The 27,756-nt window shown below is 45.0% G+C and overlaps 1 protein-coding gene across 10 annotated transcripts in view; it reads right to left on the bottom strand.

Annotated features, from left to right (window-relative positions):
* Positions 1-27,756, bottom strand: part of NRXN2 (neurexin 2) — a 2,537,771-nt gene that overhangs the window by 51,466 nt on the left and 2,458,549 nt on the right. The gene's annotated exons all lie outside the window — the stretch shown is intronic.

Raw genomic sequence — 27,756 nt, 5'->3', positions numbered from 1 at the left:
TACCAGTTAAAAAACTGGTGTTGTTGGTAAGTTTTGGACGCCCTCTCAGTAAATTTCACTTCGGGAGGGGTTGGCAACACTGCACCCCAGTAAAGTGTCCCCCACTATGTATCCCGAGCGCCACTTGCCCAAGTGGGTGTCACTAGGTAGTGGGGAGGGAGAAGAAGGGACACACGTCCGCTCTCCTTCCCTGGAAGCAACATTGACAGTTTCCCGGGCCATCAAGGGAAAGATGTTAATGCAATGTGATCTACACTGCAATACATTAATGACTAAATGCATAGTAAATGATTTTGAAGGGGCACCAAAGTGCACCTTCGCCTAAGTAGAGCAAGCAGCGAGCAAAGGGGGTGGAGTCAAAGGGGCCTATGGGGAGGCAGCAAAATAGGGTTTCAACTAGGCTGTCAAATGTTCTTGCACTAGCCCTGAGAGCATGGGACCATCAGGCTGGACATCGGCCACTGGGTCATCAGAGGCTGAGGAAGCCGGTTTGTCAGATAGCAGATGATTAAGGATAGACTTGGCATCAAGCAGCATACCATCAGAAGCAGGCAGGTTGTTGAGAACAGGACGTCCAGAGGCAGGCTGGGCATTGGGCACTCGCCCCATTTGGCTGGGCATTAGGGACAGAATCATCAGACTGGGCTACGGGCACCAGACCATCACGCTGGGCAGCGGACACTGGACCATCAGGCTGGGCAGTGGGCAGAAGCACATCAGGCTGGGCAACGGGCAGAGGCACATCAGGTAGGGCAGCAGGCAGAGGCATATCAGGCTAGGCAGCAGGCAGAGACACATCAGCCTGGGCAGCAGGCAAAGGGCCATTAAAGTCAGGCTGGTCATCATATTCAAGACTGTCAGAAGCTGGCCTAACCCCATTGGCAATCATAGAGGCAGGCTTGAGAGGATGGGCTGGCGTGGAAGCAGATAGGAGAAGATGGGCTGGCGTGGAAGCAGACTGTGCCAGATGGGCTGGCGTTGAAGCCGACTGCGGCAGATGGGCTGCTGTGGAAGCAGACTGGAGCAGATGGGCTGGCGTGGAAGCAGACTGGAGCAGATAAGCTGGCCTGGAAGCAGACTGGAGCAGATGGGCTGGCGTGGAAGCAAACTGGAGCAAATCAGCAATTATAGAGGCAGACTTGAGCAGATGGGCTGGCATGGAAGCAGACTGTGGCAGATGGGCTGGAGTGGAAGCAGACTGGAACAGATTGGCTGGCGTGGATTCAGACTAGAGCAGATGGGCTGGCGTGGAAGCAGACTGGAGCAGATGGGCTGGCCTAGAAGCAGACTGGAGCAGATGGGCTGGTGTGATAGCAGACTGGATCAGATGGGCTGGCATGGAAGAAGGCATAAACAGATTGGCTGGCATGGATGCAGACTGGAGCAGATCAGCTGGCGTGGAAGCAGACTGGAGCAGATCAGCTGGCATGAAAGCAGACTGGAGCAGATCAGCTGGCATGAAAGCAGACTGGAGCAGATCAGCTGGCATGAAAGCAGACTGGAGCAGATCAGCTGGCATGAAAGCAGACTGGAGTAGATCAGCTGGCATGGAAGCAGACTGGAGCAGATCAGCTGGCATGAAAGCAGACTGGAGTAGATCAGCTGGCATGGAAGCACATTGGAGCAGGCCAGCAGGTGTGGAGGCAGGACTGGATAGTGGCAGGATTGTGTGAGTTGGGAGCAAATGGGATTTTTGACTTTCCCTAAAATCCATTTGTCTGATGTTCATTGATGGACACAGCTCCTGATTTTCTTGACCATTGGGTTATACTATCCCCTACAGGGGTAGGACAGTAGGCAGAAAAATAACGTAACTACGCCTATGGGTAGTCCCAGGAGGTATATTCCCTGTTTCTGCTCAGTTTTGTTACAAGCAATGTCAGAAGTATTACAACTCCATAGAGGGATGGGTGATGTGTCTGTCAATAAACATCAGAGAAATAGATGTTACAGTAAGTCGAAAATCCCATTTTCTCTTTCATTCATTGATGGACACAGCTCGTGATCTTCTTGACATTGGGTCCCAAAGCAGTGTCAAACATGAGGAGTAGGAACAGCAAGAAAAAAATTCTCAAAGGCTAAACCATAGCCAACCATGTATAAAAAGCACTGCTGCTGTCAGATACTGAAGGAGTGGGCCAGTAACCAGCTGTTAGAATGCACTTGTCTTGTTTATTCCCTAGTTGATCAGGGTGGGATGTTGTTCATTGATTCAAGTTTGTGCAGAATTGGCTTTGTCTAGTACTCCTAAAGGCAGTGATGACTTTTCTCCCCACTTCAGTATGACTCGCTGGTATGGTTATTGAAGGATAACTCTGCATGTTTCTTTGAGCACTATTTAGGATGTTCCCAACAGGTGCTAGCGGAGTGTTGCATAGTTACATAGCTTGTGAGGTTGAAAAAAGACATCAGTCCATCCAGTTCAACCTATGATGTGTGTGTGTGTGTTTGCTGTTAACCATACATTGTATACCCCTGTATGTTGTGGTCTTTAAGGTGCCCATCTAATAGTTATTATTACTATTGATGCTCCCTGCTGATATGACTGCTTGTGGAAGAGAATTCCACATCCTTACTGCTCTGACAGTGAAGAACCCCTTACGTATTTTAAGGTTAAACTGTTTTTCCTCTAGTTTTAGTGAGTGGCCACCTCTCTTATTGTATTCCCTTTCTCTGAAAAGTTTGTTCCTTATGCTAGGGTCATCACCAGTACAGTATTTATAGATTGATAACATATCCCCCTCAAGTGTCTCTTCTCCAGAGAGAATAAGTTCAGTGCTTGTAGTCTTTCCTCATAGCTGATGTCCTCCCTTCCCCTAATTATTTTTGTTGCCCTTCTCTGGACTCTCTTCAGTTCCAGCACATCCTTTCTGAGGACCGGTGCCCAGAACTGGAAAGCATACTCCAGATGTGGCCGGACCAGAGTCTTGTAGAGTTGGAGAATTATTCCTTTATTTCTGGAGTGAATCCCCTTTTTTATACATGACAGTATTTTGTTGGCCTTGCTTGCAGTGGCTTGGCATTGCATGCCACTGTCAAGCCTGTTGTCCACTAGTACCCCCAGGTCCTTTTCCATCTTAGATTTACCCAGAGGTTTCCCCCCCTAGTGAGTAGCTTGCTTTTGTGTTTCTGACGCCCAACTGCATTACTTTACATTTTTCAACATTAAACCTCATCTGCCATGTAGTTGCCCACCCCATTATTTTGTTCAGGTCATCTTGTAAGGTTTCCACATCCTGCATAGAAGATATTGGCATGCTTAGTTTAGTATCATCCGCAAATACCGAGATTGTGCTAGATATACCCTCCTCTAGATCATTTATGAATAAATTAAACAGGACAGGACAGAACCTTGGGGGACCCCACTTTCCACACCCGCCCAATCCAAGTACTCCCCATTTATCATCACCCTCTGGACTCTCCCCTGGAGCCAGTTCTCTATCCAGGTACTCACCCTATGGTCCATACCTACTTAGCTTAGTTTGTACAGTAAGCGTTTGTGGGGAACTGTGTCAAATGCCTTTGCAAAGTCCAGATACCCCACATCCACAGGCTTTCCTTTATCTAGATGGCAGCTCACTTCATCGTAGAAGGGTAATAGATTGGTCTGGCAAGAGCGATTTTTCATGAAACCATGCTGATTACTACTAATAATACCGTTTTCATTACTAAAGTCTTGTATGTAGTCCCTTAACATCCCCTCCAAAATCTTGCAGACTCCTGATGTTAGGCTGACCGGCCTATAGTTACCCGGGATATATCTTGGCCCTTTTTTAAATATTGGTACCACGTTTGCTTTTTTCCAATCAGCTGGCCCAATACCCGTCTGTAGACTATCCTTAAAGATCAAGAATAATGGTCTGGTATTAGTGAAGTGCAGCCTCTTGTCAGACAAGCAGAGTGTAAACTGAATTTTGTTCAACCATTACTACAAGCATGGTCAGATATATTGCACTCAGCCTTAGTCAGCTTTCAACAACCCATTCCTGCTGCTAGACACCCGTCTTCTCAAATATCTCTCTCTCCGTCATCCACAGCAACCACAGTTGCAAAAACCAACTATATGTTAGCATCCTGTTTCCACTTGCTGAACCTACCCCTCTTCTCCGCTGCCTGTGGCAATCCAACATAAATCCTCCTTAGCAACTGCTCCCTTTTTTTTTCACTATCCCTCAGCTCTTCTCAGCCACTCCCCCTATGCACATCCCTGCTATAACATGCAGAAACTCAGTGGAAAAAACACAAAAAGAGACCGAAGTTTATCTTTCGTTCATTGACGGACACAGTTCCTGATCTTCTTGACCATTGGGTTATACTGCCCCCTACAGGAGTAGGACACTAGGCAGAAAAAAAACGACTATGCCTATGGGCACTGCCAGGAAGTATACTCCTCCTTTCTGCTTTAGGTACTCAGTTTTGTTACAAGCAGTGTCAAAAAGTGGATTTTTGACTTACTGTAAAATCCTTTTCTCTGAAGTCACCAGCGCTTCCTGGTTGGTTACCTGTTACCTGGTTGGCTATGGTTTAGCCTTGGGAATTTTTTTCTTGCTGTTCCCACCCCTCATGTTTGACACTGTTTTGGGACGTCCCAATGGTCAAAAAGATCAGGAGCTGTGTCCGTCAATGAACGAAAGAGAAAAATAAGTTTCTCTATTGTTCATTGACAGACGCAGCTCCATATTCTTCTCGACCATTGGGTTATGCTGCCCCCTAGAGAATTAGGACACTAGGCAGGAAAAATCTTTACTACGCCTATGGGGCAGTCCTTGAAGGCATACGCCCACTAACTCTGCTATAGGATTCAGTTTTGTTGCAAGAAGTGTTTAGAAGGGAAAAACCCCATCCCACTCAGAAATAGAGGGTTAGGTGCTGCATCTGTCAATTAACTTCAGCGAAAAGGATTTTACGGTAAGTCAAAAATCCAGTTTTCTCCATCGTTCATTGACAGATGCAGCTCCATATTCTTCTTGACCATTGGGATGTTCTCATCCGCAGTTGCCAACACATCTACTTTGTAGAATTTTGTGAATGGGTGCACAGACAACCAAGTTGCTGCCTTGCAAACTTGCATTACTGATGCCTGATGGCGAAAGGCCCAAGAGGAACTCAGCACCTTAGTAGAATGTGCCTTCACAGGGAAAGGTGGAACCTGACCCTTCAGTGAATAAGCCTGTACCACGGTCTGCCTGATCCATCTAGATATGGTCATGGCAGACGCAGCAAATCCCTTGAGGTTCTTCCGTGAGGACAAAAAGAGAGTCTGATTTCTTGAAAGATTCCAAAGAATGCAAGGCAATTTCCTTGGGATGCTTGGGCTTAGGACAGAGTGAAGGCAGCACAATGTCTTCATTCAAATGGAAATCAGAAACCACCTTAGGAAGAAACGACTGATTAGGTTGAAGTACCACCTTATCTCTGTGGACCACCAGATAAGGTGAACGGCAGGATAGCGCCGACAATTCAGATACTTTGCGAGCAGAGGTAATAGCCACCAAAAAGGCTACCTTCTGTGACAGTGTAAGCAGAGGAATGTCCCTAATGTTCTCTAAGGGAGGTTTTTTGAAGAACAGACAGTACCAAGTTAAGATCCCACGGAGGTAACATGGGTCGTATCGGAGGAGCCATATGGCAAACCCCTTGAATAAAAGTGCGAATCAAAGCATGCATAGCTAAAGGGTGTTGGAAAAACACAGCCAAAGTCGACACCTGGCCTTTAATAGTACACAAGGCCAACCACTGTTCAACCCCTCTTTGGAGAAAGGTCAAAATCCTAGCCACTGAAAAAAAGGCACCTTCAGCGATTCACACCATGAGATGTACGATTTCCATGTGCGATGATAGATCTTCCTGGAGGTAGATTTTCTAGCCTTCAACAGTGTAGGAATCACTGAGTCAAAAAGACCCCTATCCTTCAATACCTGGCTTTCAACAGCCACGCCATTAAAGCCAGCGACTGTAAAACAAGATGGAAGATCGGCCTTTGAAACAGCAGATCTTCCCTGAGAGGAAGTCTCCAAGGAGCATCGGCGACCAACCTTACCAGATCTGTGTACTGGCCAGTCTGGGGCGACCAGAATGACCGGAATCCCTTCCACCTCTATTCTGTGCAGAAGCCTCGGCAGGAGTTTCAGAGGAGGGAACGAATAGATCAGCCGATACTGACCCCAAGGAGCCACCAGTGCGTCTGTGGCTTCGGCCAGAGGATCCTGAGACCTGGTTACAAACCTCTGTACCTTCTTGTTGAGTCAGGAGGCTAACAGGTCGACGTTGGGTGTCCCCCACCAGACACACAGCTGGTGAAACACCTCTGGTTGCAGGGACCATTCCCCCTGATCCAAAACCTGACGACTCAGGTAATCCACCTGCCAGTTCTCCACTCCTGGGATATGCACGGCAGAAATTGATGGAACAAATATTTCTGCCCATTTCAGGATCTTGGCCACCTCCTGGGCCGCCAAGACACTCTTGGTACCCCCTTGATGATTGGCGTAAGCCACGGCCGTGGCATTGTCTGATTGAATCTGAACTGGACAACTCTGCAGACGATTTGTCCAGTAACTCAGGCAAAGCTTTATCACTCTGAGTTCCAGAATATTGATCGATAGTCTGGACTCCTCCACGGTCCAGGACCCCTGGACACACAGCTTCCCAAGCACTCCTTTGTGCTGTGACTCAACCAAATCATAGTGTCCAAGGATTTTGGATCTTTGTTCCACTTGACAAGAATTTCACTTTGTAAGGGTCTCATGTGGAACTGAGCAAATGGAACCGCCTCGAAGATCGAAACCATCAGACCTTAGGCTTGCATGCAAGTCCGCAGAGAGGGCAGGTTGCTGGATAACAGCAAACAAAATGCCCTCTGCAACTTTTGCAGCTTTTCTGGGGGAAGAAACACCCTCGCCGAAGCTGAGTCCAGAGTCAGGCCCAGATAATCCAGTTCTGAAGATGGTACCAGAGCAGATTTTTTTTAAATCGATGTTCCAACCAAACTCTTGCAGAGTCTGTACAGTGATTGTCAAGTTGCCCAACAGGACTGAATGTGAGTGTGCTCTTTAGAGGAGATTGTCCAGGTACCCCAGTACCGCAATACCCCATTGTCACAGTAATGCCAATACCGGAGCCAATACTTTGGTGAAGACCCTGGGAGCGGAGGCGAGACCAAAGGGTAACGCCAAAAATTGATAATGCTCTCCTACATCGAAGCAAAGAAAACGCTGGTGTCCAGCGTAAACAGGGATGTGTAGGTATCGATGGAGGCTAAAAAGTCTCCCTAGTGTAGGGACGCCACTACCATGCGAATGGACTCCATTTGAAACTTCTGAACCAGCACAAAGTGGTTCAGAGCCTTGAGGTCAAGGACTGGATGCCTTGTTTCCTGGGAACAGTGCACATGTTTGAAGAGAACCCCTGAAAGCTTTCTCAAGAGGGAACCGGCACAATCATCCCTTGCAACAGCAGATCCCTCATGCGATCTGGAGATAGGCGTAGATTGGACAGGAAGAATCTGTCTGACGGTCAAGACCTGAATTCGATCTTGTAGCTCGATCGGATCAGTTTGTGGACCCATTTGTCCTAAATCAAGGAGGTCCATGGTTCTGTAAAAGAAGCAAAGACATCCCCCCCAGCCCAGTTAGGGTGAGGGCGTCCCTTCATGCAGATGGGGATTTGTCTGTAGATCTGGATTGGCCTGCTCTCAGCTTACCCGACCATGTCTTCTTGGAACCCCCAGAAGTCCTAAATGGCTTAGATCCTTTCTCCTGAGTGCCGGAGGCATGAAAGGGCCATCTGTGGGATGTAAAATAAGGCCCCCGTCTATTACTTGCTGACTTGCCCTTGGAGGATTGAGGAAGAAGAGTACTCTTCCCACGTGTAAGACCCTTGATCAGTTCATCCTATGAGGATCAAAACAAATGGTCCCCCATAAAGGGGAGCTCTGATAGAGCCTTTATTGAAGCCTGATCCGCAGACCAGATTTTTAGCCACACAATGTGTCTAATAGCTACCCCCACCGTGGATACTCTGGCTACAAGAGGGGCCGCATTTAGCGACGCATCACATATAAATAGTAAGGCTTGGACCATTAGGTCCATTAGCTCTGCCAGGCCCAGAGGGAGCTGTTCTGTTTCTAGGTCACTTTTTAGTAACTTTGCCCATTCCTTTATGGTCTGGGACACCAGAGTGATCATGAAGATCGGCTTAAGTATTGAGCCCACTGTCACATATAAGTGGCGGGACAGAGACTCAATCTTTCTATCCACAGGATCTGTAAAGACCGGGGACTCCTCCACCAGGACCACAGTAGATTTGTTGAGTCTGGAGACTGGATGGTCCACCTTCGGTAGAACGGTCCATTTTGCGGATACTGCATCTGTGAATAGATTAAAATGCTTTGGCACCACTAACATCTGTTTGAGGTGCCCCCATTGGTCAGAGACAATTTAGTCAAAAAGTTCCAGACAGGGGAAACCTTGCCCGACTTCTGAGATTTACGAGTACCAAATGACACCTGCGTCCCTGATGCTGCAGAATCATCTGCATTTTTAGAATTTCCCCACACTGACACTATAAGTGCCTCCACCAGCGTGTTTTCCCACATGGCTGCAGATGAGGATATGTCATCCTTGCCATCCGAGTGTGTTGACGCAGAATCCTCAGGGTGACATGCGTCCTCGGTGGCCATATCTACCTCAGAATCTGGGATACAGGAAAGGCAGGGGAGGGTATTTTTTTAAACCAAATCCACTTTTGACACCAGGTTTTCCAAAACCGCCATTAAGGCAGACAGTGGTTGCAACCCGGAGGTCCCTGCAACCGCAAGGAGGGGATCTGTAGGTGAAATTTGTTCCTGGGACTCCATATGAACCCTGGAATAGCGCAGTGTCACTTTAAAGAGGTTGTAAACTCCCAATTTTCACTTCAGCTCATTCTAATATGCTTAAAAAAGCAATCGATAGGTGCCTGTAAAAGGTTTCTTACTTGTACAATCTTCCTGTAATCCTTCCTGTAATATTTGATGATGTCTTTGGCGCATGCCCAGTGTGCTATTCAATCCACGGCACGATATGTGTGCCGTTTCATTAACATAAGAATGTTCTCCCTGAATGTGTCAAAAATGGCACAGCTAAGTCTCAAGATTAGCTGTGCCTTTCTCCCCAGCTTCCTGCTTCCTCATCTCACAGGGGAGGGGGAGTGAACAAGTGAGAGAACACAAGGGGAGGGGGAGTGAGTGAAAAACGGCAGCCTTACAATACAGTGAGAGCCAGTATTACACAGAGAGTTTGCATTACAATGAAAAAGGAATGCAAGGAATGCAGTAAGGGTGAAAATGACGGCCGCAGGGGGAGCATAAAACAGGAGATGACATGGCGCTGCCGAGACCAGGAAGAAGGAAAAAGTTTGAAATAAAGGTATTTTTAGACGGTTATGATGTAAATATTTTGTGTGTAATGTATTTATATTGTATGTCCTTTTAATACATTGTAAAAGTTTGATTTTTATAGCTGAGTTTATTTCCTCTTTAAGAAAACTGCAAAAAATTTACCCACACCGCTGCACCAGCAGTACTACAAGACCCAGCCACTAGTACTGCCGATAGCAGGGTGAGAGAGAGACACCTACAGGGACCCCCCATAGGCATATCACCATTCCATATGGAAGAGAACAGGAACGGTCTGCTGTGAAGAGAAAACGATATTCACAGGAAGAGGAAGTACCTGGGTCATCACTGGAGTAGAGGCATAGCTGCTCCCTGCTGTCCAGCATTCGCGGATTCTGAGAAAATAGCTGCCCAGTGCATTCCCATGGGGAAACTACAAAAACATGGCTGTCCATGCATTTCAATGGAAACTTCTACAAAATGAGGCTGAAAGATTCTACAGTAAAATGGCGGCCCTCTCTGCACGCCGTGCAGTCTCCAGGGCCCCCTAAGAGGTCCAAACAATTAGTGGCATTGGGGGGTCCCAGGCAGAGACCCCCACCAAAATTAACCAATCCCCTGTGGATCTGCCATAGCGGCATCGGCGCGTCCACCCCCGAGGACCCACATCGCTGACTGAGGTAGGGACCTCTATGATGGTGGGGAGGGAGGCCTTGGGGGAGCCTTGTACATACCGAGAGGCCAGGGGGAGTGAGGGGTACCTGAGGGTCTGACCTTCCCAGGGAGGGGCCCACGTCCGCCCTGAGACCGCCAGGGCTATGGGGGGACACTACTCACCATACAAACAACATCAGGTGGGCACCACTCTTGACAGACCAACTCTCCACTCAGGGTGGGGGTGCTGACGGCCAAGGGGTACACTGCGACTCAGGTTGTGTGCATCCCAGCGAGGTGTTTCACTCGCGGGCCAGCCCCCGTTCATTGGGGCTCTGTTGTGGGCAGGCCTAGGGCTGGGCTATAACTTGTACACACTTGCTGGCTGGGCTGAGAGACCTTAAGGATCTAGGCTATCTAGTCCGAAGCCCAGTCTGGTTGTTGATTGCAGTTCTCTCCAGAACATAACTAGCTAAAAAATAACAAAACTTTCAACAAAGGTTCCCTTTAAAATAAAAAAGACTAGCTAAGACCGAAGTCCCAGTCGGGAACTCGATCCTAGTCCTAAACTAGCAGCAACAAACTGAATCCTATAGCAGAGTGAGTGGGTGTATGCCTTCATGGACTGCTCCATAGGCATGGTAAAGATTTATCCTGCCTAGTGTCCTACTCCTGTAGGGGGCAGCATAACCCAATGGTCAAAAAGAATATGGAGCTGCGTCTGTCAATGAACAATAGAGAAACTCATTTTTCTCTTTCGTTCATTGACGGACACAGCTCCTGATCTTTTTGACCATTGGGACGTCCCAATACAGTGTCAATCATGAGTGGTGGGAACAGCAAGAAAAAAATTCCCAAGGCTAAACCATAGCCAACCAGGTAACAGGTAACCAACCAGGAAGCGCTGGTGACAGACACATACTTGAATGTGTAAGTAAGCGTCCTTGATGTCGATAGAGGAAAATACCCCTAATGGTATTTATTAGTGGTATTATGATGCCACCATCACGCGAATGGACTCCATTCTGAACTTCTGTACCCACACAAAGCAGTTTAGTGCCTTGAGATCCAGAATTGGAGGCACCTTGCCCTCTTTCCATGGAACCATGAACAGCTTTATAATAAACACCCCTAAAAGTGTTCTGAGGTTGGAACCAAAACAATCACCCTCTGAAGTAACAGGTCTTGCACCACCCCAAAGAGATCCTGTAGTTTGTCCGGTGACACACGCACATTGGAAAGAAAGAACCTTTCCGGAGGGTAAGAATGAAACTCCCTCTTGTAGCCTGACCGTATCCCTTTGTAGACCCACTTGTCTTGCACCAGGCAAATCCATGGGTTTTGGAACCAGCAATGATGTCCCCCACCCTAGTCACAGAACCCTTATCAGCTGACCCTGAGGGACAACAAAACCTATTTTGAGCCGAGAAGGGTGGGCCACGTCTGTAACGAGGTTCCTTACCCTACTAGCCTGCGGAAGAAAAGTTCTATTCCCCCCTGTGAGACTCCTAATGATGTCATCCAGGGTAGTTAAAAACAGGCGATCTCCTTAAAAAGGAAATCAGTTAAGGCTTTTTTTAGAAGTTTGGTTCGCAGACCTACATCTGAGTCACAAAACACGCCTAAGGACCACTGCCAAAACAGACAGTCTGGAAAGCAGGGGTGCCAAACCCGCAACAGTAAACATAATACGGCCACGGTCTGCTTTCCTTTCAGCCAGATCCTTAAAGGCCAGGGAGTCTTTAACCGGAATCATGGTTGCCTGGAAACCGGGGGATCCACCATCCGCTTGTGGGTGCCAAAGGGTGCAACTTCAGCTGCGTCCTCCATTTTTAAATTCTCACTCACCTACAAAATAAGTGTGGCCACAGCACCTTTTCGTGTGCAGCTACGGTTTAGGAGGAAACATCCTCACTATCTGAGAAATTAGGGCGTGCAGACCCCTCAGGGCGGGCCACGTCCGCAGCAGCCAAATTAGATTCAGGATTCAGAGACAGATGAGGCAAGGGAAGGGGGGGGGGTGCTTTTTAATACACACATATTCACAACCAGGTGGATCTACATTCTCCCAAATATTCACATGCATATGGACTTATATTGATCTATACATGAAAATGCAGGGAAGTGGATAGTAAATGAAGTGCGGATACTCCCATCAGCATTTGAAAAAGAGATCTTTAATTGAAACCAAATGTTTAAAAAAACACGAAAATACACATTAAAAACATGTCCTACATGGACTGCTCCCCACTAACCTACCTATAACTGCATGTGTACACATGAAATCTAGCATGCTAGCTATCTATTTGAAAATCATATACAATATCTCACAAAAGAGAGTACACCCCTCACATTTTTGTAAATATTTTATTATATCTTTTCATGTCACAATACTGAAGAAATGACATTTTGCTACAATGTAACGTATATATATTATATTATATTATATTATAGTATATATATAATGTAATATATATATATATATTTATATCTATGATCGTGGAGCTGCACAAACCATGTTATTGCAAAGGAGTCTAGAGGAAGTTAAAGGAGCTCTAGGTGGATCCTTGAACTGATGACACACTGCACATTCCCTTTGTGCTGCAGGTGAGCGGCGTGTTTTTTGGTGATAAGAACTCAGCACAATGAACTGTTTATGCTTATATTAAGGAGCACTGCAATAAATTGGTTTCAGTTACCATCATCGCATGAAGATATTTTTGAGAAGATACAGATACTTATATACAGATTCACGGACTTGGTTCACTGCATGTTTGATTTTTATTATGTTCATGCACATTTATTATATTTAGACATTCTTGTTTGCCTTCTGTTATTTGTCATTTCAATTGATGTTTTGACCCATGTGTGATTATTATAATGTGTTCACGTTATGAGTAGGGATGATCGAACGGTTCGGGTCGACCATCGGTTCGACCCGAACATTGGGTGTTCGTAATTCGGCCAAATTCCAAACTTTTTGCGGTAAAAGTTCGGAATTCGGTCACCAGAACCGCCCAATATGCAATGGGACGCCCAACATGCACTGCTGATATATGTACAGCAGGTATACGTGCTTGCTAGTCAGCTATTGTGCAAAATACATTGCAGCGATACACACATCTGCTGTATTTAGCGACAACTTTGGGTCGCAAAGGCAGTGTGCATTTTGCAGGTGAATTTCACCGCGCAGAGTTGCCAAAGCCTCAGTGACAAGTTAACGCCTGTGCAAAAGGCTTTGCTACTCTGCGTCACACACATCTGCTGTATTTAGCGACAACTTTGGGTCCCATAGCAGTGTGCGTTTTGCTGGTGAATTTCACTGCGCAGAGTTGCCAAAGCCTCAATGACAACTATGTCAGGTAGACCAAGGAAAGGCATACGTGGCCCTGCTGCGGAAAGGGGCACAGCTTCTAGGGTGTCTAGAGGCAAGGGTGGACGTGGTGGTCAGTCCTCAGCCAGGTAACCATTGCGATTGTTCTCCCGCAGTGGCCAAGCTATACGTCCACAGTACGTACCGGAGGTGGTGGACTATATTACCAAACCCTCATCATCGTCATCATCAGCAACTACAGTGACCCAGGCAGAGAAAAGTGGTCAGTCTTCTGCAGTTGGCAGAGCAAATAAAGATGAGTCCATGGGTGTATAAAGGGATAGGGAATTGGCGCTGCCCAAGGGGGTATTAATAAATAAATATCAGAAATCAATTTTATAGACTCTTCGATATATATCTCTTAAAACCTCAAATTATTCATAGCCATATTATATATAAATATAAAGTGACAGGTGTTAAAAAAGTGATATAGTGCTGTGTAATAAATAAATTCAATAAAATATATCAATAAAACATATCTAAAAATACATAAATTGATTCCTTTGGGTGACACGGTAAGAATACAACTAAAATTCTAAATATAAATACATATATGGTAAATCAATATAAATATTGTGATAATTAAAGGAGTGATCTGTGCATATAAGCAATAAGGTGCAAGGTGATTGGTGACTCTAAATATAAACGTGGTATATAACTAGCAATTATATATATCTAAAAACACATAAATTGATTCCTTTGGGTGACAAGGTAGGAATGCAATTAAAATTCTAAATATAAATACATATGTGGCAAATCAAAATATATTATAAATCAATATAAATAAACGAGTGATCTGTGCATATAAGCAATAAGGTGCAAGGTGATTGGTGACTCAAAATATAGACGTGGTGTATAACTAGCAATTATATATACACTCTTAGCGTGCCAAGTGATAAGTGTATGGGGAATCCAAAACAAACTGGAAAAAAATATATATAGGTGCAGATATATCAATACACTCCGCTCCTTAATCAAAGTATATCTCAGATTAATTTAAACATATAAAAGATGTGACCTGGTAAATAAAGTTCATATAATGGAGTGCTTGATCATCTGGTGGTATTAGCATTCGATCTTCGTGCACTATAATAGGTGCTCAAAGTGGGTAGTGAAATAGGTTGCACTCACCAGAGTGCCCAACCCCACACAGGGGTATTAGGCAGAGTAAGTGGTACTGTAAGCCACAGCAGGAAACTGTAAGCTCCTATGTGTCATCTTTTTCTGTGTTCCTCTGTGTAAGGGAGAGGGAAGGGACCCTGCTGTTCTCCAGTCCTCCGCTTGTTGTTGGGTAATGCTCCGGTGGTGTAATGTATGGGATGAATAAAGGAGAACATATAGCGTAATTCCGTATGATAGGTTTTATTTTAGTACATCAAAAAAAAAAGAAGAAGGGGGTACTCACATTACAAAAGATAAAAAACAGCGTTAGTGGTGTGTCTCGATCAGAGACCAAACAGGAAGCCGGCTGAAGACGTCAATGACGAAACGTGTACAGCGTAGTTGCGTCACTTCCCGATCCGGATCTTCCGTGGAACGCATTGCATTCCGGAGTACAGCGCGCTATTGCCGGCTTCCTGTTTGGTCTCTGATCGAGACACACCATTAATGCTGTTTATTATCTTCTGTAATGTGAGTACCCCCTTTTTTTTTTAATGTACTAAAATAAAACCTATCATATGGAATTACGCTATATGTTCCCCTTTATTCATCCCATACATTACACCACCGGAGCATTACCCAACAACAAGCAGAGGACTGGAGAACAGCAGGGTCCCTTCCCTCTCCCTTACACAGAGGAACACAGAAATAGATGACCCATAGGAGCTTACAGTTTCCTGCTGTGGCTTACAGTACCACTTACTCTGCCTAATACCCCTGTGTGGGGTTGGGCACTCTGGTGAGTGCAACCTATTTCACTACCCACTTTGAGCACCTATTATAGTGCACGAAGATCGAATGCTAATACCACCAGATGATCAAGCACTCCATTATATGAACTTTATTTACCAGGTCACATCTTTTATATGTTTAAATTAATCTGAGATATACTTTGATTAAGGAGCGGAGTGTATTGATATATCTGCACCTATATATATTTTTTTCCAGTTTGTTTTGGATTCCCCATACACTTATCACTTGGCACGCTAAGAGTGTATATATAATTGCTAGTTATACACCACGTCTATATTTTGAGTCACCAATCACCTTGCACCTTATTGCTTATATGCACAGATCACTCGTTTAATTATCACAATATTTATATTGATTTGCCATATATGTATTTATATTTAGCATTTTAATTGTATTCTTACCGTGTCAACCAAAGGAATCAATTTATGTGTTTTTAGATATATTTTATTGATATATTTTATTGAATTTATTTATTACACAGCACTATATCACTTTTTTAAAAGCTGTCACTTTATATTTATATATAATATGGCTATGAATAATTTGAGGTTTTAAGAGATATATACCTATATATCTAAGAGTCTATAAAATTGATTTTTGATATTTATTTATTAATACCCCCTTGGACAGCGCCAATTGGCTATCCCATTATACACCCATTAATTAGATATAGCATTGCTATATTTTAGGAAGGCTGCAGCCCTTTCATTCCCCTACATTTCCTTAGCGCGGGTTTCCTTTCTTTATAAAAGATTAGTCCATGTCCACCTCAAGTCCTCCCTTAGACCCAACTTTAGACATGGCAGAGGAGTCAGCTGAGCTGTTTGACCACAGTGTCGGCCATCTACTCAAGCCTGATGCTCAGTCCTTTATGGAGTCTGATGTTGGGTCTGAGGTTCAGGAGGAGGCAGAGCAAGCAAGAGGGGAGAGCAGACGGCCCACTCCATTTAAGGCCGCACCTGTTGTCTCCCGGGCCACGCCTGATGCTCAGTCCTTTATGGAGTCTGATGTTGGATCTGAGGTTGAGGAAGAGGCAGAGCAAGCAAGAGGGGAGAGCAGACTGCCCACTCCATCTAAGGCCGCACCTGTTGTCTCCGGGGCCACTATACAAACCTCTTCTTGCTGGGCCTTTTTTGAGACATCTCATGCAGATCGAACAGTTGCGATCTGCAAGATTTGTCATAAGGGAATAAAACGTGGCAAAAATGTTAACCACTTTGGTACAAGCTGCCAAACCAGGCATTTGACAACCCACCACTTGGCCCGTTGGCAGGAGCATTTGAAGAACCCGCAAAAGGGCCAAAGATCGGTCAGTCAGCCTCCTAGTACTCCTCGCGCTCCTCCTCGTGCTCCACCTGCACATCAGTCTGTCCCTGCTATAGTCACTCGTCACCTGTTGGCAGCCTCCACTGACAGGGATGATGATATAGCACGCAGTGTCGCATCTACCTTCAGCACACCACCAGCTGTAACATCTAGATGGCAAATTTCGATTCCACACATGCTGTAACGAAAAAAAAAGTATACTCCCCACCACCCACATGCCCAGCGTCTAAACAGTAGTTTGGCAAAACTACTGGCTCTGCAACTCTTACCATTTAACCTGGTAGAGTCTGCTCCCTTCCGTAACTTTGCAAAATGTGCATGTCAGAGAAACGGCCATGCTGCAACTGGCAACTCCGCCAGTACTTCCAATGGCAGCAATGGACTCAGGCCATAGACTCATTGTCAGTGAAATGGCTGTGCTGCAACTGGCAACTTTGCCAGTACTTCCCATGGCCGCAATGGACTCAGGCCATAGACTAATTCACTGGCCTATAAAAGGACTCTGCTCAGCCCATCAGATTGCTGGATTGTCTTCAGCTCTTCCTGTTTCCTGAGCATTGCTACTTCCTGGATTCCAGTTTGACCCGGCTTGTTCCTTGTCTGCTCTCTCTCCTGGCTTTTTCCCCCGGCTTCGTCTGACCATCCCTGCTCCAGTTTGGCTCTCCCGTTATCTGATTTCGGCTTGGCTCACGGACTTGCTTCCTGTCTACCTGCCCTCCAGTACCTGATCTTGGCTTTCCCACGGACTTGTCTGCTTCTGGCCTTCCTGCTATACCTTTGGCTTGCACCTGTTGCAGCTTCCTGCCGAGCCCTGTGTTTGACCCCCGGCCGGTCTTTCACCTATTGCCTGGTTGTTCCTGGTTCCTCCTTGGACTGTCCGGTGTATTCCTGCCCAGAGACCGCCTGTCTACCATCAGGACCCTGCCGGCAACCAGTGCTTCTGTGGGCGCTACACCCTCTGTCTCAACCCCAGGGGTGTGCCGCACTCAGCCGCAAGGGGAGCCCTCTCTGCAAATCGGCCTTGGATCAGGTACATGACAGTGCAGTTCCACAGTGGCAGGTGCCAAGTCAGCATTACTTTGCCCGTAAGGCTCTGCCATCCCTATACCAACATGTGGAAGGCAATGTAGTGTCGTCCCTGGCCAAGTCAGTCAGCCGTACGATACACCTGACGGCTGACACTTGGTGAAGCAAACATGGGCAGGGACGGTACATTTCGATCACTGCTCATTGGGTGACACTGCTTGCCAGCGGAAGGGATTGTAGCCAGAGCTTGGTGCTGCAGCCAGTATTGCCCCCACGTCTGCAAACAGCTGGTGGTGTCGCTGATCCGGGTAGATCAATCCCTTCTACCCCCACCTGCTCCTCCTCCTCATCCTCCCCCATGCCCTCCTCTGCAGCATGGTCCTTTGAATATGATGAGGTACCAGGTAAGCGTTCAAAGGGCTATTCTATATCTCAGGCCAAAAGGTGTCACGCAGTGCTGCAGCTTGTATGTCTAGGGGACAGGCAGGACACTGCCCCTCAGATTCTTGGGGCTCTGCAGGCACAGGCCCAGAGGTGGTTGACACCACGCCAGCTGCAGCCAGGAATGGTGGTTACCGATAATGGGTCAAACCTCCTGCCTGCCCTTCGGCAGGGAAAGTTGACCCATGTGCCATGCCTGGCGCATGTCCTGAATCTCGTGGTACAGCGGTTTTTGAACTCGTATCTGGGAATGCAGGATGTGCTAAGGATGGCAAGAAGGGTGTGCAGTCACTTCAGGCGGTCGTACAGTGCCACTGCACGTTTGGCTGAAGTGCAGCGCGAGTTTCACCTGCCGGTACACCACCTCGTCTGTGACATGCCCACCCGCTGGAACTCCACCTTGGCTATGCTGCAGCGCCTGTACATGCACCAGAGGGCCCTCAATGAATATCTCTGCGAGTATGGCACCAGCACTGGCTCAGCGCGCCTGGGCTTTTTTTCGCCACGGCAGTGGCTTTTGATTAAGGATGCATGCGCTGTCCTCTCGCCATTTGAGGAGGCCACAAGGATGGTCAGCCGGGACAGCACATGCATCAGTGTCACCCTACCGGTACTGTTTTTGTTGGAGCACACTCTGCGTGGCATTATGGACAGGGCACTGGAGGCAGAGCAGCAGGAGGAAGAGGAGGACTTCCTTGCCTCTCAAGGCCCCCTTTATCCTGAAATTCCTGACCCCATTATGCCTAGCTCCCAGAGGCCCGAGCAGGATCCAGGGGTGGAAGAGGAGGAGGAGGACGACGATTCTTCGGGAACTTTTGCAGGCTTTGAGGAGGAGGAGGAGGAGGAAGACATGCGGCAATCTGCAAGGCCTAGTTTGACTCCCTCGGGACACTTTGAAGTAGTACGTGGCTGGGAGGAAGAAGGAGCACGTTCAAGATCATGTAGTTTTGAGTGACCCCGAGGAGTCAGCTTCTCAGGCCTTTGCAAATTTGCGATGCATGGCCAACATCATGCTTCAGAGCCTGCGAAAGGATCCCAGAATCAAGGCCATTAAAGAGACTGACCACTATTGGTTGGCCACCCTACTTGACCACCGTTACAAGTCAAAAGTCTCTGAGCTTTTCCCATCCACCCAGAGAGTCCACAGGATCAAATCCCTTGAGGACAGTCTCAAGAGGATTCTGGTGAACATGTTCCCCAACATCTGTAGGGTGCAGGGGTGGGGACAACCTACCATGGACTCTACTGCGGGTCACAAGAGGAGCGTTGGAGAAGGCGTGCAGTTGACGGATGCCTTTCGGTCTTTTTTTAGTCCTCACTGCCCAGGCCTCTCAGCTGCCACATCGCATCGACAGCGTCTGCATCACATGGTGGACGATTACGTCAGGGCACAAAGTGACACAGAGGGCTTTTCATGTGACAAATCCGATCCACTGGCATACTGGGTCTTAAGATTAGACCACTGGCCAGAACTGGCCCAGTATGCCATGGAGTTGTTGGCCTGCCCTGCTTCCAGTGTCCTATCGGAACGGGCATTCAGCGCAGCAGGAGGATTCATCACAGACCATCGAACGAGACTCTCCACCGACTCAGTCGACCGTTTGACATTCATTAACCACTTTACCACCGGAGGATTTTGCTGTCTTCCGTCCAGACCACTTTTTGTGCTTCGGCACTGTGTGACTTTAACTGACAATTGTGCGGTCATGCAATGTGGTACCCAAACGAAATTTACGTCCTTTTTTCCCACAAACAGAGCTTTCTTTTGGTGGTATTTGATCACCTCTGCGCTTTTTATTTTTTGCGATATTAATAAAAAAAGAGCGAAAATTTTGCAAAAAAATAACATTTTCAACTTTGTCTTTTAAAAAATATCCAATATACTCAATTTATGTCATTTTCTTTGGCCAAAATATATTTAGCTACATGTCTTTGACAAAAAAAAATTCAATGAGCGTATTTTTATTGGTTTGCGCAAAAGTTATAGCGTCTACAAACTATGGTGTAAATACTGAAATTTTACGCAGCTTTAATTTCTGACTGCCTATCTCAATTCATGAAGTGCTAAATGGCAGGGCAGTACAAGACCCCCCCAAATTACCACTTTTTGGAAAGTAGACATCCTAAGGAATGTTCTGAGAGGCATGTTGAGCTCATTGAATATTTAATTTTTTTGTCACAGGTGTTTGAAAAATGAATAAAAAAAAAAAAATTTTTTTTTAACACAAAGTTGTCACTAAAAGATAAATTTCTCACACATGCCATGGGTATATGTGTAATTACACCCCAAAATATATTCTGCTGCTTCTCCTGAGTACAGGGATACCACATATGTGAGACTTTTTGGGAGCCTAGCTGTGTACGGGACCCCGAAAATCAATCTCCATCTTTAGGTTTTCTAATGGCGTAAATTTTTGATTTTACTCCTCACTACCCAACACTGTGACAGGGAAGTGAAGGGGTTAAACTGGGGGAGATCAAGGGGTTAAACCTTTATAGAGGATAGATGGCGGGTGGCCTAAACCTATTCGGGCCTAGCGCAAGCGCAAATTAGGGTCACCAGTGACACTAAATACAGTGATCAGTAGTTATCTGATATACTGTATATATTAGTGCACTGTTTTATATGGAGTGAAGGGGTTAACTGGGGAAGATCAAGCGGTTAAAAGTTTATTAGGGAATAGGTGGCGGGTGCCCTAACCCTATATGGGCTTAGCGCAAGCGCAAATTAGGGTCACTAGTGACACTAAATACAGTGATCAGTATTTACCTATATACTGTATTTAGTGCACAGAGTAATAGGTAGTGAAGGGGTTAACTGGGGCTGATCAAGGGGTAAAAACTTTATTAGGGGATAGGTGGCGGGTACCCTAACCCTATTTGGGCCTAACGCAGGCGCAAACTACGCTCACAAGTGACACTTATACAGTGATCAGTAAAATATCTGTATACCACTGTATATAGTGTTCACTGTGAGGGGTTTGGGGGTGATCAGGGGGTGATCAGAGGTGATGAAGGGGTTAAATGTGCCTATGTGAGGTGTGTCAGTGTAGTGTTGGTGGAAACTCACGTTTTTGGTGTGTCTCTGTCTCTCTCCTGGAACCGAAAGGACTTCAGGAGGGACAGTGACATCACTTTCCCTGTCTGTGTTTACATTACACAGACAGGGGACAGATTGCCATTGGTGGGGACCGATCTACAGACACTGACCAAAAATCACTGGTCAGTATCTGGTGATTGATCGGTTCCCTACCGAATGCCATCGGTATCGGGACCCGCGGCGCGCGGGAGCGCGCTCTGGAGCCGCGATCGCGCATGACGTTAATACTATGTGGCTGAGCGGTATCGTGCCGCACTGCCGCAGTAGTATTACCGCGCGCGGTCCTAAAGTGGTTAAAATGAATCAGTCGTGGATGTCAAGCTATGATGCACCTGATGCAGACCTTGTAGACTAGTCTATCATTGCGATGTGGCAGCTGAGCCTCAGCTTAAGCCTGGACCAGGGTGCCACCCTCCAACCCTCCTCTCGTTCTGTTTAGGTTCACAGAACCTCATTTTAGTTTCCACTAGAAAAGATTATTTTTTTTTGTTGGCCTTCAGCAACAGCAGCTCTTTGGGCTTACGGTGGGGTGGCTCCGCCAACACTAAAAATACCATGTTTGCGCACCTGTTCCACAGGTGCACACCTTCATAATTTTTACGCCTTTTTCAAAACCAGCTCTTTGGGCTTACGGTGGGGAGGCTCCGCCAACACCCAAAACACAATTTTTGCTCACCTGATCCACAGGTACACATCTTCTTAATTTTTTTCGCCTACTTCAACACCAGCTCTTTGGGCTTACAGTGGTATGGCTCCGCCAACACCCAAACAACAATTTTTGCGCACCTGTTTCACAGATGCATATCATTGCAATTTTTTTCCTTACAAAGGCAATTATTGCCTTCATGACCAGCACTTTCATAGGGTTATGGTGTCAAGGCATCGTTGGCACCACCAAAGGCCCAATTTTTAAGCATCCTTTACTTCTATTCAAAGTCAAGAGACAACAGTATTCATTAAAAACATCTCTCATCTTGTTCACTGTGCACTACATTGTGGCCCCTACCCCAACCCTAACCCTAACCCTCAATGTATCCATGCATATATGTCTGTTTCTTGTGAGAATTCAAGTTAAAGTGCACCAAACACCATTTTACATGAAATAGAGTGCATCTACATACATCTTTTGACTTCTTGAAAACATTTGGTAATAAAAGCCCCATTGTGAAAATACACCCGTTAATTATATCCACATTTAAAGAGACAGCACCTTTTTCCAAAAAAACTCTAATCTTCCCAGTTCCCAGTGCACTGCATTATGTCCCCATCATACACATTGGCTGTGCAGTTGATTAGGAGCAAAAGAAAGGCGCGGTTAAGCAAAAAAGTCATTTTTAAGATTTGGCATGCTATAATTCTGGTTCTGGACATGCTACAGAGCTAAAACTTCACAGGTACACTTTTTAGACCCCCCAGACATTAAATCCAATCATTTTTTTTTTCAATAATTTTTTCAATAATTGGCTCTATATCAAAAACAACAATTTTTAAGAACTTTTTTTTACCTGATTCATAGTCCCTGGGGCATGACCCAGAACCCCAGGCACTTTTTAGGAGCATTTATTAGGTTTTAGGGCTTCAAAATGGTGTTTTTTGATTCCCGAAGTTCGGGTCCCATTAATTTCAATGGGGTCCGGGAATCAGAACCAAACTTTTGTGAAATTCGAGTGTTCTGGTCGAACCAAACTTTTCAAAAGTTCGATCATCCCTAGTTATGAGTAGTGCACCACTTTTCTTTCCAATTTTTGTTTAGCAAGTTTATAGAGGACATATGTAGTGATCCAAATGAAAACAGGAAATTTTTGGGTATTGTGGGAGAAATCTAGTGGAATCTAGGGGCTAACAGACGCAATGGCAGTGTTGTGTCCAATTGTCCTCTATATGTACACATCCTGTTTTGATAGGGCAGAGATTGTTGACGATATCATGCTGTGCATTTGGGCAGCCACCCAACCCGTGGGGAAGCAGGCACAAGAGAGTATCATTTGAGCCATGGCGTCTCAGTTTATTGCATTTTCATATAATTACTAGCCATAGGGTGATCACCTATCTTCCATATAGTGTATCTCACAAAAGTGAGTACACCCCTCACAATTTTGTAAATATTTTGTTATATCTTTTCATGTGACAACACTGAAGAAATGACACTTTGCTACAATGTAAAGTAGTGAGTGTACAGCTTGTATAACAGTGTAAATTTGCTGTCCCCTCAAAATAACTCAACACACAGCCATTAATGTCTACACCGCTGGCTTCAAAATAGAGTACACCCTAAGTGAAAATGACCAAAGATTGCTAAGACCCTGAAACTGAGCTGCAGCACTGTGACCAAGACCATACAGCAGTTTAAAAGGACAGGCTTCACTCAAAGCAGGCCTCGCCACGGTCGACCAAAGGAGTTGGGTGCACATGCTCAGCGTCATAGCCAGAGGTTGTCTTTGGGAAATGGACGTATGAGTGCTGCCAGCATTTCTGCAGAGGTTGAAGGGGTGGGGGGGTCAGCCTTTCAGTGCTCAGACCATACGCCGCACACTGCATTAAATTGGTCTACATGACTGTTGTCCCAGAAGGAAGACTCTTCTAAAGATGATGCACAAGAAAGCCTGCAAAAAGCTTGCTGAAGACAAGCAGACTAAGGACATGGATTACTGGAACCATGTCCTGCGGTCTGATGAGACCAAGATAAACTTTTTTGGTTCAGATGGTGTCAAGCGTGTGTGGCAGCAACCAGGGGAGGAGTACAAAGACAAGTATAGAGTGGCCATATGGTATAAAGGATATGAAGAGAATCATTGGACTGTAATGAAAAATTAATAAGTATAATAAATAGAAGTGGAAGTCAATGAAGTAAATACAATAGAAATAGTATTTCCGTGTCCTCCCTCTAGGTCACCCCTAATGGGTGTAAGCTGTGACCCAGAAGGAGAACAGGCCAGGAGAACAATCCACTAATAAAAGGATCTCCGAAAGAATTATATATGTCAACTAAAAAAAATATCTCATATAACATATGGAGAACAACATAAAATAGTATGGCATATTGGCATATAGTCATCTAGTCACATAAAGTAAACAGGGACTCAAATCTAGTAGAGAAAGTATATTGTTGTATCAAAAAATCACTAGAAACCAAATAATATTAAAGAAATATAAAAAAGAAGTAGAAGGAAAGAGAAGAAAACAGAAGGCAAGAAAGCCAGAAAGGAAAATGAATAGAAAATAAAGAAGCTAAAGCAATTTTCAGGAATAAGGCACAAGCAATAAAACAATATACTAGGACATGTAGGAATGTTAACAAGAAAGTAAGACCGCTTCATTGAAGTCTGAGGGAAGCATCTTGGAAATCCAAGGTTTCCAAAGAATGTTGAATTTACCCAAGGTGCCATTATCCAAGGCTGACATCTTGGCTGGTATCATAGAAATGTTCATTCGTTGTTTAGTTTCACAAAAATTTAGGGAAGGGGATTTCCATGCTTTGGCAATTGTCTGTTTTGAGGCTGTTAAGAGTTGTATAAAGAGTTTAAACTGTGTGCGTGTGAGAATATCTGGTTTTGCATTTAAAAGTGCAGTCCTTGGGTCTGGCAGTAATGGCATATCAAACAATTTTGAGGCCAGTCGAAAGATTTTCTCCCAGAAAGTGGAAACAATTGGGCACTGCCACCAGGTGTGAATGTGGGTACCAACCTCTGAACAGCCGCGGAAACAGAGTGCTGAGAGTTGAGGCGCAAATTTAGCTATTCTGGAGGGCACCAAATGCCAGCGCATGAGTACTTTATAAGAAGCCTCCATCGCTATAATGTTGGTGGAAGAAGATTTTGTATTAGACCATATATCCGACCATTCTGTGTTATTCAAATGGCGACTCAGATCCGATTCCCATTTAGCTACATAAGGGGGTCCTTCTTCAGGTTTAACAAGAAGTTGCAAATATAATTGCGAAATAAGTCCCTTAACGTGGGGTTCTTTATAGAAAACACATTCAAATGGTGAAAGCTGATTCAGAGGGACAGTTCCAGAAGGAAGCAGAGAAAATAAGTAAATTTGCAAAAAACGAAAAAGTTCAGAGGAAGGGAGAGAAGTGGAAGCACATAAATCCGGAAAAGGTATGAAGTCAGATGCAGAGATCAAATTACAAATTCTGGATAGTCCCGATGTGACCCAGTTACGGAAAGATGGCGGGGATACCCAGGCTGGGTAAAAGGAAGGATTTCTAAGAAAGGATAGTAGAGGGTTATATGCTGAATGAAGGCCGTATGGTGTTTTCATTCTATCCCAGATTGAAAACGTGTGTTTGATAATGGGGTTATGGATAGGTGAATGAGCTTTGGGTTTTAGCCATATAAGATTGGAGATCGAGAGAGGATCAATTTCAGTGGATTCAATAGCAACCCATAACGGTATTTCCTGTGTTGCATGATATATGGTGACCGATGCAATCTGAGCAGCTATATAGTAGGTATTAAAATTTGAGAAACCTAAACCACCACAAATTTTCAGAAGGAATAAAGTCTTATTAGAAATACTCGGTCTAGTACCACTCCAAGTGAAATTCAAAGCTTTCCGTTGTAAAATACGTAGAAAATGAGCTGGTATTGGTATCGGGAGGACTCTGAAAAGATAAAGAAATTTAGGAAGTATCATCATTTTATTACTGCTATTATCCCAAACCAGGAGAGGGGAAGAGATGTCCAGTATTTAAATAAATCATTAATCTTTTTCAACAGGGGGGGTAGTTGGCCGAGAATAAGCTAGATAGATCAGCAGTAAGTTTGATTCCAAGACAAGGAAAGTGGTGTGAGGACCAGGAAAATGGTAATGCGGACTGGGTCAAATGGAGTTCTTCAGTGGATAGGGAAATATTCAATGCTGAAGACTTATGGAGGTTCTCATGTAGGCCTGAATTATTACTAAATTAGTGCAAAGTATGAATCAGGTTGGGTGCAGAGATATGAAGGGAGGAGAGAAACAGGAAAACATCATCCGCAAACAAAACATAGTTTGTGGTGATGGCCCCCTAATTCGATCCATTTGATAGAGGAGTTTTGTTTAATATGTTGGGTGAGTGGTTCAATTAATAGGGTAAAAAGTAGGGGCGACAAGGGACAACCTTGTCGCGTCCCTCTTTTCACAGAAAAAAGTTCAGATTTGTAGCCAGAGTATTTAATATATGCTCTAGGTTCATTATATAAGGCGGCCACCCATGTTAAGAAATGAGGGCCAAAACCTCATTTGCATAGGGAAAAGTCCATATAAGACCAGGAGACCAAGTCAAAAGCTTTTTTAATGTCTAAAGATAGGAAACAGGTGGGGATGTGTCTCTTTCTAGCAATGTGGGAAAGTAATAACGTCCAACGAACATTGTCGCCTGCTTAACGACCAGTAATAAAACCTACTTGGTCTCTGTGAATAAGTTTTCCAATAATACTATTTAACCTAAAAGCTAGAATTTTTGCCAAGATTTTAATATCCAAATTTAAAAAGGATATAGGACAGTAGTTAGACCAGGTAATGTCATCAGTATGAGGTTTAGGTATATACATACATACGGAAACTGTGAGAGATTCCCCTCTAAAAGATGCGCCATGCAGGAGGGAATTGAAAGCATTAGCCAAGAGGGTAGTCAAAGTAGAGGAAAACTTTTGGTAATATAATGTAGAGAACCCATCTGGACCCGGTCTTTTATTAGGTTTCAATGATTTGATAGATGCTAATCATGCATAATGTAAGATGGAAGAATCTAAAAAATCTAGTTGTGGAGTAGAGATAGATGGAAGATTCAGGTCAGAGAAAAAAGAATTTGCTCGGTCAGGATCAATATAACCTCCGGAGTTATAAAGAGCGGCGAGATGAGATCTGAAGTTAGCTAGAATTTTAACAGGGTTGCTAGAATAGGAATTGTTTGCAATCTTAAGTTTAATATTTTTGGAGTAGTTGTGAGCTTTATTAAGCATGCGGGCCAAAAGGGTATCGGGCTTATTAGATTTAAGGTAGAAATGGTGTCTTGCTCTACGAATTGTTTTGTCAGCCGTTTCAGTAAGAAATAGATCAAATTCAAGCCTGGCGTTATCTAAATCACATATCTAAATCACATTTCCGGGTAGGTGTTGGGTCACATTGGAACGCAAGATAACATTTGTTAAAGGTAGATTCCAATTTATCGCTAAGGGTTTTACGCTCCTTTTTCAAATGTGACATCTGTCGCATACATATACCTCTCAGTACCGGTTTATGTGCTTCCCAGAGGGTTAAAGGTGGGGTTTCAGGTAAGGAATTATTAGTTAAATATTCTGACAAGATCAGAATGGTGAGTCTGATTTTTAAGTAATATGTCATTCAAATACCAAGTAGGGTCGTGTGCTTTAGGTATGGCGGAAGCAAGAGTGGTACAAACTGCACTATGATCAGATCAAGGGATGGGAATAATTCTAGATGAAATAAGTTCTGGGAGCCTACCAATGGAAAGGAAAATATGATCAATACGTGAGAAAGAGTTGTGAGGTTGAGAAAAATGGGTGAAACTCTTTTTTAGTCGGTTGGATTCTCTCC

Source organism: Pelophylax lessonae (genome assembly GCF_965119305.1).
Source record: "Pelophylax lessonae genome assembly, chromosome: 10".
NCBI classification, from domain to species: domain Eukaryota; kingdom Metazoa; phylum Chordata; class Amphibia; order Anura; family Ranidae; genus Pelophylax; species Pelophylax lessonae.
Note: the sequence above shows the minus strand (reverse complement) of the source record. Positions and strands in the feature narration are given on the sequence as shown.